The following is a 12,919-nucleotide window of genomic DNA, read 5'->3' as shown; positions in this document are numbered from 1 at the left end:
GACTTTGGGCAAGTCACTTAACTTCTCCATACCTCCATTACCTCATCTGTAAAGTGGGGATTAAAACTGTGAACCCTCGCCCATGGGACAACCTGATCACCTTGTAACCTCCCCAGCACTCAGAACAGTGCTCTGCACCTAGTAAGCGCTTAACAAATACCATCATTATTATTATTATTATTACCTTCACCACCCTTGACTGTGGCTTTCCCCATTTGACTTATCCTGCGCATCAGCACTCACTTGAGGCATCAAACTCCATTCTGGAGTCGGTAGACCAGCCAGCTCTGCTGGGGGCAAATAGATAAAATCACGCTAGCTGATCTCCACCTGTTAATCTCTAAATGGAGGTGGCTCAGTTTCCTGTGCTTTTTCTTTTTTTGTAAAAATGGTATTTGTTAAGTGCTCACTATGTGTCAAGCACCCTTCTAAGCACTGGGGTAGTTACAGGTTAATCAGGTCAGACACAGACCCTGTCCCATATGGGGCTCACTGCCTAAGGAGGAGGGAGAACAGGGATTGGCAGGAGGCATGTTTCCCTTTGGTCACTGTCCGTTTAAGAGGAAGAAGGCAAAGCGCGATAGAATTGGACACGCTGTTTCGACTTCCAAGTGTCTGATGGACGTTTAACCAGGGAAATCTGGGAAAAACGCCTGTGCAGAAAGATGCAAACCAGAATCTGATTGGGAAAATCCTGTTCTAACTGCTTGGGCAACAAAGTTATCAGCACCTTCCTGTTTACATTGTGAGCATTGCTGAAGTGATACCTTGGTGCCCTTTTACTTAGAATGCGAGCCCCATGTGGGACAGGGACTGCCCCCAACCTTGATGATCTTGTATCGACCCCAACACATAGCACAGTGCTTGGCACGTAGTAAGCGCTTAACAAACACCAGTTATTCAACGGCGAGACACAGAGCCCACTCAGGCGTCTCAGAAATTGAGGCTGAGTTTCCCATGCCAAGGTTGGAAATCCAGGAAAGGGTGGTCTTCCCTTGGAAAGTCTCAATCTGAAAAGTCAGTCTCATGAGGAGACATTCTCAACTAGGAAGAAATCTGGGGTTTTGAAAAAAGAGGGGAAATGTGGAGAATGATCACTTTCCTTAGAACAGGACAGAAGTGAAGGGCCAGAATGGAGTGGACTGTGGAGAATATGAACAGAGCATGGAGTTGGTTTAGGTAATAATAATAATAATAGCAATAATAATAATTGTGGTATTTAAGTGTTTACTATATGCCAAGCATTGTTTTAAGAGCTGAGTCTCAGGTTGGACACAGTCATCATCATCATCATCATTATCAATCGTATTTATTGAGCACTTACTATGTGCAGAGCACTGTACTAAGCACTTGGGAAGTACAAATTGGCAACATATAGAGACAGTCCCTACCCAACAGTGGGCTCACAGTCTAAAAGGGGGAGACAGAGAACAAAACCAAACATACTAACAAAATAAAATAAATAGGATAGATATGTACAAGCAAAATAAATAAATAAATAAATAGAGTAATAAATATGTACAAACATATATACATATATACAGGTGCTGTGGGGAAGGGAAGGAGGTAAGATGGGGGGATGGAGAGGGGGATGAGGGGGAAAGGAAGGAAGGGGCTCAGTCTGGGAAGGCCTCCTGGAGCAGGTGAGCTCTCAGCAGGGCTTTGAAGGGAGGAAGAGAGCTAGCTTGGCGGATGGGCAGAGGGAGGGCATTCCAGGCCCGGGGGATGATGTGGGCCGGGGGTCGATGGCGGGACAGGCGAGAACGAGGCACGGTGAGGAGAGTAGCGGCAGAGGAGCAGAGGGTGCGGGCTGGGCTGTAGAAGGAGAAAAGGGAGGTGAGGTAGGAGGGGGCGAGGTGATGGACAGCCTTGAAGCCAAGGGTGAGGAGTTTCTGCCTGATGCGCAGATTGATTGGTAGCCACTAGAGATTTTTGAGGAGGGGAGTAACATGCCCAGAGCGTTTCTGGACAAAGACAGTCCGGGCAGCAGCATGAAGTATGGATTGAAGTGGGGAGAGACACGAGGATGGGAGATCAGAGAGAAGGCTGGTGCAGCAGTCCAGACGGGATAGGATGAGAGCTTGAACAAGCAGGGTAGCGGTATGGATGGAGAGGAAAGGGCGGATCTTGGCAATGTTGTGGAGCTGAGACCGGCAGGTTTTGGTGACGGCTTGGATGTGGATGTGCACCCTCCATGGGGTGCACTATCTAGCAGGGAGGGAGAACAGGTATCAATGTCCCCATTTTACAGATGAGGAGCCTGAGGTGTCGAGAAGTTGAGTAACTCTCCCAAAGTCACACGGGAGGCAAGTGGCAGAGCTAGGATTAGAACCCAGGTCCACTGACTCCCAGCCCTGAGCACTGTCCACGAGGCCGTGCTGCTTCCCAGGGACTACAGTTTCACTGTAAAGAGAGTTGAAGAGACCACTAGCCTGGAACCCATTTTTTTCTGGCATCTTTTCCAGCTTCTACTCATTGCGGTTTGGGTCTACAAAGGCTAATAATTCTCTTCAAGCCCCCCTTCGGTCACTCTGCTGACATTTGCTTTTTATAGAGCTGAAGTAAGTTGTTCATTAACAATGATGAATAACACTCCTAGAGTGGGTTCAACCAATCGATTTAATTTTCTAGTGACATGAATTAATATGGGTGTGAATTCCCATTTAGGGACTTTGACCCATTAATATGTGACCATTGTTTCCAAAAGCCACATAGTTCAAAGGGGATGATGTTTTTGCAGAACCTCCCAGAGGAAGACCTGCATTGTGGGACTCAATCAATGGTATTTATCGAGCGCTTACTGTGTACTAAGTACTGTATTAAGTGCTTGGGAGACTATAATACAATAGAATTAGTGGACCTGTTCCCTTCCCATAACGAGTTTCCAGTCTAAAGGGGAGACAGACGTGCATAACATTAAGGCACACTCACTGGGCATCTGATGCCAGGCACACACACAGGTGCACACAACTGTTTTTTTCTGACACCGCCTGACACCGCCAGTCATCTGTGTGTTACCAAGGGGAACGCTTCCTAATTCTACTGTCGTGACCGATCCGAAATGCACGGAGAAAACACGCATTCTAGCATTCATTCATTCATTCAATCATATTTATTGAGTGCTTACTGTGTGCAGAGCACTGTACTAAGCGCTTGGGAAGTACAGGTTGGCAACATATAGAGACGGTCCCTACCCAACAACGCTCACAGTCTAGCAGAACAGAGCAGCAGGGCCTGCCTTTGTGCAGAACATGCCACTAACTACTTGCAAGAGTTGAATGAGAGAGAAAGAGATGGGCATGATCCCTGCCCTTGAGGAGCTTACAGTCTAGTTGGGGAGATAGACATAAATTTTACGCATAGACTGGGAGAAGCTGGGAAAGTATTGATAAAACTGATAATGGAGAAAAAAGAATGAGAATGAATTTAAGCTCCTTGAAGGCAATTCTGTTGTATCAGATTTGCTTGAGCGCTTAGTCCAGGCTTCTGTACACAGTAAGCACTCAATCAGTACTGTTGATTGATTGATTGGGGTATACAGTAAGGAGCTGAGCTTGTGTGAAGTGAAAAATAGGGAGATGCAGTGTGGCCCCGTGGATAGAGCATGGGCCTGGGAGAAAGCCCTGGGTTATAATCCTGCCTCTGCCACTTTCCTGTTGTGTGATCTTGGGCAAGTCACTTCACTTTTCTGTGCCTCAGTTACCTCATCTATAAATTGGGGGTTGGAACCTTGAGCCCTATGCCGTACAGGGACAGTGTCCAACCTGATTAGCTCATCTCTACCCCAGCACTTGGTACGTTACCTGGCATGTAGTAAGTGCTTAACAAATACCACCAAAAGGAAAAAAAAGAAAAAAAAAACTGATGGTGAAGAGAACAGAGGGAGGGAGCCGGTGGGCAGCCCTTGAGACCAGTGGTTGAGATTTCCTCTTTGGTATAGAGGTTAAAAGGGCAGACCCTGGAACTGTCTGAGGAGCAGAGTGATGTGCTCAAAACGATGATTCTGGAAGATAAGCGCTTAGTACAGTGCTCTGCACACAGTAAGCGTGCAGTAAATACGATTGAATGAATTGAATGACAGCACTATCTGTTGACAGCACTACCATCCTTCCGTTCTCACAAGCCCACAACCTTGGTGTCATCCTCGACTCCGCTCTCTCATTCACCCCTCACATCCAAGCCGTCACCAAAACCTGCCGGTCTCAGCTCCGCAACATTGCCAAGATCTGCCCTTTCCTCTCCATCCATACCGCTACCCTGTTCATTCAAGCTCTCATCCTATCCCGTCTGGACTACTGCATCAGCCTTCTCTCTGATCTCCCATCCTCGTGTCTCTCCCCACTTCAATCCATACTTCATGCTGCTGCTCGGATTGTCTTTGTCCAGAAACGCTCTGGGCATGTTACTCCCCTCCTCAAAAATCTCCAGTTGCTACCAATCAGTCTGCGCTTCAGGCAGAAACTCCTCACCCTGGGCTTCAAGGCTGTCCATCACCTCACCCCCTCCTACCTCACCTCCCTTCTCTCCTATAACCCACCCCGCACCCTCCGCTCCTCTGCCACTAATCTCCTCACCGTGCCTCGCCTCGTTCTCGCCTGTCCCGCCATCGACCCCCGGCCCATGTCATCCCCCGGGCCTGGAATGCCCTCCCTCTGCCCATCCGCCAAGCTAGCTCTCTTCCTCCCTTCAAGGCCCTACTGAGAGCTCACCTCCTCCAGGAGGCCTTCCCAGACTGAGCCCCTTCCTTCCTCTCCCCCTCATCCCCCTCTCCATCCCCCCCATCTTACCTCCTTCCCTTCCCCACTGCACCTGTATATATGTATATATGTTTGTACATATTTATTACTCTATTTATTTTACTTGTACATATCTATTCTGTTTATTTTATTTTGTTAGTATGTTTGGTTTTGTTCTCTGTCTCCCCCTTTTAGACTGTGAGCCCACTGTTGGGTAGGGACTGTCTCTGTATGTTGCCAACTTGTACTTCCCAAGCGCTTAGTACAGTGCTCTGCACACAGTAAGTGCTCAATAAATACGATTGATTGATTGAGTGATTGAATGAATGAATGATCCAGGCAGCAGAGGGTGGCCTAGACTGAAGAGAGGAGAAGCTAGAGTCACGGGAGACCAAAGAGAAGGTTAATGCCAGAGTCTAGCACTTCACGAATTTTTATATATATGCATGTGTGTATACACAGATACATGTGTGTGCACATTTGTGTGTGTGTGTATGTATATATGTGTTATGCACACACACACGCACAGTTGCACTCATACATACCCATCCTCAGGACTTATTCACTCCCACACATTCAGTTATTTATTTTGACCTCTCTATTGTAAATATTGTTGTATTTGTCTCCCCCATTACTGTATAAGCGCCTTTTTTTATGTTAATAGTATCTCAAGTGCTGTGCTGCAGGCACTATACTAAGTGCTGGAGTAGATAATCAGATAATCCTTGGGGCAGAGAACTTGTGTCACTCCTTTGTTCTGCACATTCCAAGTGCCTAGTGTAATTCACTACCCTCAATACAATTCTATACTAGTCTAGTTGGGAGATGAGGAGACCTTGATCAAGGCTGTGGCTGGAAGCAGGGAAGAGGAAAGAGGAAAAAAAAAACGCCGACGGATTTACGATGGGGGCAGCTGTAGGCAGAGCACTGTCGGAAGCCTCTGGGAAGAACACTGTCCTAAGCACTGTGAGGAGAGCACCGTTCTAGGTACCGTGGGAAGTTAATGAGGAAGAACACCCGATCCTTGCCCTGGAGGAGCCAGTGTGCCCTGGATATAAGTTGTCTGGTTTCCTGTTCTACTCCCTTCTAGGGTCTCTCACGAGAGTGGGAGGAAAATTTCAGGCAGTCCCGTCTGTTTCCAAATGAAGCACTGCCACTGGGAATTGAAGCCCACGCACTTAGGCAGCCAACCCTGGGCCAGCTTCCCCTCCCCCTCCTCCTCTCCCCCCACCCCGACGCCCCCCCTTCCTCACACATCCTGTTGCAGAAGAGCTTGGTGAAAAGTGAGAAGTTGTACTGCCCGAGCGTGTGAACTGGGAACCTGCAGGTTGTGCTCTAGTTGAGTTCGAATGCCACAGAAACCAGCTGGCTAAAAGCTAAACCGTTGACGGTCACGTGTACTGCTTTCCTTCCCAGGGTGCTAGCCTGATAGCTGAAGCAGTGGTGGGCATGGCGCCTCTAGGGAGTTATCCCATTTCGACTTCCAACCGCCACATCCTCTGGATGAGTCTGCCCTCGGTATTGGATAGAATCAGGCACCGTATCTCTTAGGCTCGTGGGCACCTCATGGGATGGTTCTTTACCAATGTGGCCTCATGGTTAGAGCATTGGCTTGGGAGTCCAAAAGACCGGGGTTCTAATCCCGACTCTACCACCTGCCTGCTGTGTGACCTTGGACAAGTCACTTCACTTCTCTGGGCCTCAGCTACCTCATCTGGAAAATGGGGACTAAGGTTGTGAGCCTGTGTCCAACCTCATTAGCTTGCATCTACCCCAGCGCTTAGTACAATGCCTGCTTAACAAATACCACAATTATTTATTGTTGTTATTTTTTATCTCATGAGAAAGGACCCTGGGCCATTTGATTTCAGGGCGATTTTCATCCTTTCCGTTTCTTTCCGATCCAGTCTTGTAGCTCTCCAGAAGACTGCCCCCAAAATCCTTCTCCCTCTAAGTCAGCTAGTGGAATATGCAGATGGCAGCATCTTCCTTAGATCCCAGACTTTTAGGATTTTTCAAGGCGGCTTGGGCATCTGCAGCTGTGCTGAAAAAGGCTGCCATTTGTGATTGGCATAGGTGCACTGCCTCTCTCCCTCTCTCCCCGCCATCGTCCTCTCACCCTCCAGGCTTGTGGCATCTTTGGTTCGGGGGAGCACTACGTCCACCTGGATTTTGAAGTCCTGAAAGGTATCCAGTGAGCGCCCAGGTTGGCAACTTTGGCCCGGGTGCTGCTAGGAGACCTTTGAAGAGAGGGGAAGGGGTTCAGCCCTGTTTCCGCTGTACAAGATCAGCCTAGATTTTGCTGGCACGGGTAGATGGGTGGCGAATTCCTGCTTTGATTCAATCAAGAAGAACTTACTACCTCTAATGGATGGCGAGTTTTCCCAGGTGTCAAATGGGCACCTTGGTGCTCCTCAGGGTGATGGAAGAATAATTTCAAAGTCCCTTAGCATTTAGCTGATGATCCATCCTTGCAAGAGAGCAGTGATCACATTCAGTCCATCAGTGGTATTTACTGAGTGCTTACCATGGGCAGAGTATTGTACTGAGCACTTGGGAGACTACAAAAACAACAGAGTCAGTATTTAGTTTGTTTTGCCAATAGATCTTCCAATGTCCTGAATCAGCGAGAGGGAACTAGGTGTAGCAGGAAGCAGTTCCTTAAACACCCATTCCTTTAGGAGGCTTATAGAGATTCCTCTTTACTTGCGCTATAGAAAACTGTTTGGTTTGAGTTACTCATTTCAGGAGGTCAAGACAATGTCTGGGTATTTTCTGTTTGTTAATGGTATGCAAGAATAGTGTATGAAGTGTGCAGCCCCAAAGCAGGGATGTGCTTTTGCTGATATCCTTCACCCCACACCCCACCCCCAAGATAGCCACTGGTCTTGGGTTGATTTCCTTTTGTTCTCTCTTCTCGTAGTTGGCAGCCCAAGTAACTCGGGGTGCATCAGCCCAGTCTGCAAACTCTCCACGTCCTATGTGACCTCGGTCACCAAACCACTTCAGGGCTTTATTTTTACTCTAGCCGTTTCGTTTCGAGATATGAGGTTGGTTTCTCTCCTTTAACAGAGAACTTCTCTGAGGGAGGAAGCAGAGAGTGCCAGGGTGCAGTTGAGGCTGGTTAAACACTAAAACCACACTTCTTAGCCTTTCGGGGCTTGAGACGTGACATAAGCCATGCAGCAAACGCTGGCTCCAACTCTCTCAAACAACGCCGGCAGTTCCACACCCTCCTCTGCTCTTTTTGTTGTTTGGGTTTTTTGAAAAGCAAAACCTGCCAGGGGTTAAAAAAAAAAAAAGCCCTTTCCCATTCTGCTTGAGCCAGCAGCCTTGCCCAGAAAAAGGAAGTTGTTTTCAAATCCGATATTCCCCAGACCAGAGCTTTCATCTGAACTGTAGGTCTTCCCCAGTGTGCTGCTGAGAACAGTCACAACTCAACAGGTCTCAGGAAACCTGATTACCAACATATCCTGTTCGCGTGCGTGTATGAATATCGCATGTTACCCACAGGCTGCTTTCCAGCCCACGTGACCTTTTGTTACCACCCAGAAAGTAAGGGCTCAGATACCAGTCAGAATTTCCAGGCTTTGGTTTGGTTGGGTTTAGACATTTTAAACATGTGAAGTTTTAGTTTGGGTTTTTTTTTTCTTCACCTTTGGGTGGCAAGTGTGGGAAATTGTGTACCCTCAAGGGAAGAGGGTGAAATCACCTGCATTCGTTCTTTCCAGTAACCCGTACTTGGTGATAATGGATCTACAGAAGCATCGGAAAGATTCAGAGAGAGGGGAAGGGAAGGAAAGGAAACAGCTCTCAGTTCACTGGGAGAGGATGCAGTCCACGCCTGCACAGTTAATTAATTATGGTATTTGTTAAGTGCTTACTATGTGCCAAGCACTGTTCTAAGCACCTGTCTGCCTCCACCTGGTCTTGAAATTCGGTTTTATCTTTGCTTCTTTAAAGCTCCGCTGGGCTCTGGGTTTTCGTCCCCCAACATTGCTACCTGAATCTGAGAACCAAAAGACTTGTTCAACACAATCGCCTTTAACCAGCACCTCCCATTTCAGCCAGACTGTCAACCGTAGCAGTCAGTGATGATAAGCTGTCCCTTCGATGAGGGGATGTGATGAGCTCTAGCCTGCCTGTTAACAGGATGCTCTCTCTAGATTTCTCCAATTCTGAGGATGAAATTTGTGGTGTCGGTCCTTAACGCAAAATGATTGAAGTTTGAGGAGATTAATTGGGTAATTTAGGAGTTTTGAGATTGTGCACAAAGCTCTTCGTGGCTCATTATTAAGTTCTCTTGACTGCTTCTCCCCCGCCCCCACCATTCACCTAATACAAGAGAATACCTTTTTCCGGACCAAGGGGAAAAAAGAGGCTGTACCTTCCAGTTTTTTAACATCAGGTGGCCCTGGGGTTAAGTTTGAAAATGCTAGGTTCCAAACAAACAAAAGGAGAAACGTCCACAAGGTCGGGGATAAATATAAGGAATTTAGGTCACAGGGTGTCTTCTAGGCAAAAGAAGTGCTTGGAAAAATTCATAGATAAAAGGTCCATAGTGGGTTGTTGGGAGGAAAATTCGGAATCACTTGAGGTGGGTTCAACAGACGATAACAACTGTGGTGTTTGTTGAGTGTATACTGTGTGCCAAACACTGTGCTAAGCCCTCAAGGTAGATACAGACTAGTCCTACTGGACATAGGCCCCTGTTGCACCCAGGGCTCAGCATCTAAGAGAAGAGGGAGAACGGGTATTTAAGCCCCATTTTGCTGATGAAGAAACTGAGGCACAGAGAAGTTATGACTTGCTCAAGGTTACACAGCAGGAAAGCAAGCAAGATCCATGGTTAGAGGTTCCATGATGTGTTACTGAAGGGAAAAGTAAGGTATGTTAGGTGGCATATCTGCCCCAGCCAAGGAGGCAGTCGGTTCAAGGTTCATCCAGGCACCACTTGCTTCCATTGTCAGAGATAGACTATTGAACTGATGGACTGTTGGCCTGAGTCAGGATCATATTTCTTACGTTTTTAGATGAAATAGTTTTAAAGCCAGTTTAAAGAAGTAAGCCTGGCACCGTCTCCTGAGTAGCTTGAAGCCAGGATCAGGAAAAGCTTGGCTACCTGGTGGTACTTCAAGATATATGTATTGTATTTGCACACTCACATACATGTACATACATACACACACATATTTTTATATGTAGATATATATATAAATATCAAGTGGTATTCCGAACCCCTTACGCATTTGCTGTACCAAAGTGAGGATGAGAGTAATCGGCTCAATCAATAATCAGTTAATGATATATTCTGAGTGCTTACTGTATGCAAAGCACTGTTCTAAGCACTGGGATAGATACAAGTTATTCAGGTTGGTCACAGTCCCTGTCCCACATGGGGATCACAGTCTAAATCCCCATGTTACAGATGAGGTAACTGAGGCCCAGAGAAGCTAAGTGACTTGCCCAAAGTCACATGGTAGACACGATGGAGCTGGGTGAGAACCCAGGTCTTTCTGACTCTCAAGCCCATGCTCTATCTGCTAAGCCACGCATTTTCATATGTATTTTCTTTAGATCACAGTTAACCAACCAGTGGGTCAAGGTCCATTAGCGAAGCTTCCAAAGTCAGCAAGGAGTCTTGAAATGTTTAGGGCTCCCCAAACTTGGATTCACCTCACATGAGCCTGGGTGCAGCCAAGTGCAGGAACGGGCCCACAAATGCAGGTTGACTTCATAGATGGCAGTACCAAGTCAGGGGTACCCCCACAGATAAATTATGGGGGGAGATCTTGCTTTAGAGAAATGTTGGACGTCTGTTCAAGATAGTAGATATTCCTTGTGTATTATACATGTCCCTGCACATATTATTTTCATTCTCTCATTCTGGGTGAATCACTTCTTTCCCACACCATATCCCCCATTTCCAAGCAGAGGTCCAGGCCAGGGGCAAAATGCCACCCGAGTAGCATTCTCCAAAAGGAAAAAGAAGGGGAAAATCTCTGTTCTCGGAGAAGGGAATTTCCCAGTTTGGGACCTTAGATGGAGAGGGAGTTCCTTACCAAGTTAGATCATGGGATAGTCAGTCAGCTGCCAAATTCCAGGCGAATGTTGTTGGCTTTTTTTTTGTTGTGTTTTTTTAATGTAAGGTCGTTGTGGGTAGGGAATGTACCTTTATATGTTGTGTTGTACTCTCCCAAGCCCTTAGTACAGTGCTCTGCACATAGTAAATGCTCAATAAATCCTATTGATTGATTGATGGTATTTGATAAGTGCTTAATAAATACCATTATTATTATTATTATTATTATTATTATTATAAATACCATTATATGAATAAATACGATTGAATTTGATAAGTGCTTAGTGTGTATTGACCACTTCTAAGCACTGAGGTTGATACAAGTTTATCAGGTTGGATACAGTCCCTGTCCCACATGGGATTCAATGCACATTAATGGGTGTGGCTTGCCCCATCACCCTTTAACTATCCAAGCGTAATCGATGGTGGTGGTGGTGTTGTTAATGGGGTTTGTTAATGCTTACTATGTGCTAAGCACTGCACTAAGCGCTGGTGTAGATACAAGTTAATCAGAGGGGACACAGTCCCTGTCCCACATGGGGCTCACAGCCTAAATTAAAATGGTTGCCCCAACACCCTTTAACTATCCAAGCTTTATCAATCAATTGATGGTGTTTGTTGAGTGCTCACTCTGTGCAGAGCACTGTTCCTACTAAGGGCTTGGGAGAGTACAGTACAGCAGAGCTGGTAGTCACGTTCCCTGCCCACACGAGCTCACGGTCTAGTTTTATCTGGTTAAAAGAGGGAGAACCAGTGGATCAGCTGCTGAGGTAGGGATCAGAGGAATGGGGTGATAGATTGTACCTAGATTGTAAGGCCCTTTTGGGCAGGGGTCACTTGTCTGATTCTGTGGTACTCACCCAAGCGTCGTGCACATAGATGCCCAGTAAATTCGACTGGTGGATTCAGGACTGGCTACCCAGCTCTGGGTAGCCGTGTAGCATGTTAATGGTGATCCTACATCATGACCCTTTCTTCCCTAGAACCCGCAACTCGCCACGGTACCTTATCGTCCGGCGACAGACTTTCTTAGACCTTTCCAAATAGGCACCCCTGGGGCATGAGGCACTAGCTGTGAGTCGCCCTATCAATTTTTTCCTGCTCTGAAGAGTGACAGCCTTCCTACAGAAAAAAAAAAAAACCTGCTTCCTCTGCACCATGGCTTCTCACCCCGCCTAGGCCTGATGGGGTGCTTTGATAAGGACCCTGGGAATGTAGAAGTGCAAGGTGTCAGCTCTCTGGCCACCCTCCCTATCTGGAGGTGGTCACGTTATTTCTTCAGTGTCTGCCCAAAGGATGCTGGTGGGCACCCGCATTCGTGTTATATTTGTGGTTTTTTTAAGGGCGTATTGTACATCAGTGGTACGTAGTGAGTGTTTACTGTATGCAGAGTGCTTGAGAGGGTTACAGTCTAGGGAGGCACTTTCAGTCTGTGTGCCAAGCACCATTCTGAATAGTGTACAAGACCTGATATCAAGAACGCTACCACCTCACCCAAGGTGCTTCATATGGTGGAACTTTGCCTGAACTTGAAGGAGTCCAGGGAACCATGGTTATTCCCTCACTGGTTTTCCGTGATGACTTAACTGTTTTACCTATGGAAAATGTTTTCTTTTCCCCCCCATGGTATTTGTTAAGTGCTTACTATGTGCCAGGCACCATACTAAACGCTGGGCTAGATACAAGCTAATCAGGTTGCACACAGTCCGTATCCCACGTGGGGCTCACAGTCTTAATCCCCATTTTACGGCCGAGGGAACTGAGGCCCAGAGGAAGGAAGTGACTTGCCCAAGGTCACTCAGCAGACAAGTGGCAGAGTTGAGATTAGCACCCAGGTCCTTCCAACTCCCAGGCCCATGCTCTATCCACTGGGCCACGCTGCTACTCCTTGTAGGCAGGGATTGTGTCTACCAACTCTGTTGTATTGTACTTTCTCAAGCACTAAGTACAGTGGTCTCCCCAGAGTAAATGATCAGTCAATACCATTGATTGACTGACTGGTGGAATCCAGTTATGCTGTGTACTGGGTGGTGTGGGGCTGTGAGTTCTGCCCCTTTCAATTGTATTTATTGAGTGCTTACTGTGTGCAGAGCACTGTACT

At 47.0% G+C, this 12,919-nt stretch overlaps 1 protein-coding gene across 1 annotated transcript in view; it reads left to right on the top strand.

Annotated features, from left to right (window-relative positions):
* Positions 1 to 12,919, top strand: part of SMG6 (SMG6 nonsense mediated mRNA decay factor) — a 193,929-nt gene that overhangs the window by 18,211 nt on the left and 162,799 nt on the right. The gene's annotated exons all lie outside the window — the stretch shown is intronic.

Source organism: Tachyglossus aculeatus, chromosome 17 (assembly GCF_015852505.1).
Source record: "Tachyglossus aculeatus isolate mTacAcu1 chromosome 17, mTacAcu1.pri, whole genome shotgun sequence".
NCBI classification, from domain to species: Eukaryota; Metazoa; Chordata; class Mammalia; order Monotremata; family Tachyglossidae; genus Tachyglossus; species Tachyglossus aculeatus.
This window is presented reverse-complemented; position numbering and strand designations above follow the sequence as displayed.